The sequence below is a fragment of the Henckelia pumila genome, unplaced genomic scaffold (assembly GCF_033568475.1).
Source record: "Henckelia pumila isolate YLH828 unplaced genomic scaffold, ASM3356847v2 CTG_461:::fragment_4:::debris, whole genome shotgun sequence".
Lineage (NCBI taxonomy): Eukaryota > Viridiplantae > Streptophyta > Magnoliopsida > Lamiales > Gesneriaceae > Henckelia > Henckelia pumila.
The window spans coordinates 79,733-81,561 of NW_027331832.1; positions in this window are offsets into that span (position 1 = coordinate 79,733).

The following is a 1,829-nucleotide window of genomic DNA, read 5'->3' on the forward strand; positions in this document are numbered from 1 at the left end:
ACACTCATATACGCGATTCCCTTCTCTCACACCTTACGCAGCCCAACCCCAAGCCCTTTCATTCCCGTCACCATTGGAGCAGTTGCGGTATTCTACTCGTAACTTCCTCGTTCGACATCCAAACTTCAATCCGTTTGTTGGGTGTTCTTTCTTACATCTGTAGCTTCGATTTAAGCTAAGAATCGCTGAATTTGATGTCCGTTTGTGCCCAAATTGAGCCACGTTCAGAACCTAGTTGGGCTGCTGTTTTCTGCTAATATTCTTCGAGTAAGTAAGCTTCAATCTTGGTGATTTGTAGACCATATTTCTGCTGTATTTCGTAAGATTAGAATTAGCTGAACCAGCCCATGTTCGTTGGCTTATTTCCAGCAACTTTCCGGTGAGTTTTCCAGCGAACATCCCCAGGCGAGCTGAGCGAGCCATTTCCATTCCCTTTTGTGAGGACCTCGGGTTGCTAATCTCGTTTTAGGGCAGCTAATGATTAAATAAACAATTAATCAAACAATTAAAGAATAATAAATCAAGAGCAAAAAAAAAAATTTTAAAATCTCCGAGCCTCGCTCGATCGGGCAAAATCAGCCGATCGAGCGAGCAAGAAAACAAACTTCTCGGGTCTGCACAAAAATTGGTCTCGCTCGATCGGTCAAAACCTACCGATCGAGCGAGCCCAAAATGCTCGATTTTCTACCTTCAATTTAAGGGCCTCGCTCAATCGGTAACATTTACCTGATCGAGCGGGAGCCATTTCCAGAAAATAACAACAATACTATTTTGCTGTCAAACCGTGCACATCAGTCCAAATGCCTTCATGATCAACTCATATCATGGTTTATAAATTCTAAAACATGCATATCAACATGTATAAAGTTTCAAGTATCAAATCATGCATTCAATACATCAATCGAATAGCGTAAAGACATGAAACGATAAGCTACACTAAGTCTCAAAAGTGAGCTTCTAAATCACAAGTTTCATGTTAACTTCAATGTTATCTAACTACCATTCTTCAGCTTAAAACCCGAGTCCACACTTGCTACATCTATCAATGTCGTCTCAACAAAGCTCCTGCCCCTCCTGTTGCAATGCACACATACAAAACAATGCAACAACCGGATAAAATCCGGTGAGAAATCATTCTCAGTATAATCGACATATAAATGCATTAAATAAATTCATATCAACTCTAAACATATCAACTCAAGAATAGAGTAAAGATAACGCATATATCGACTCAAACTTCAAATCAAAACTCAATTTATGTAGCGCGCTAACTCAAGAATTGATTCTTATCACTTCATTGCCATCAAGATTCGTATCCGATCTTGACATGGATGTCCATCTATCATAGCCATTCCGGCTAGAAAATAAGATTAACCGCAACCTTGGCATAGAATCAATTCAATATACAATCATATCAAAAGCAATAAAGATCCACTACCTGTGATGGATCGACAATAACATAAGTTCAACATCAAAAACAAATACTTAAACAAGTATGTGGTTTGTTCGGGATAACTCAAGAATAGTCGTTCTTGAGTTTCACATTCCCTGACTCGCGATGTAGTGACCCTGCATGGAATCACCTACTAACTGGCAACTAATAGCATGCATTAAACTTAATACAAAAAATACTTAACAGAGTAAAAACGTGCGGAAACATAATCCATAAATTACATATCAGCTTAGTAACATAATCCAGGCTTAAATCTGTAGTGATACAACCAAATCGAAATACTTAAACAGAGCTAAAACAAATCCTGCTGTATAATAAAATCTTCAAGGCTCCTGCTCTCTAGTCCTGCCTTGAACTACCAGCTCCATCCATCCTG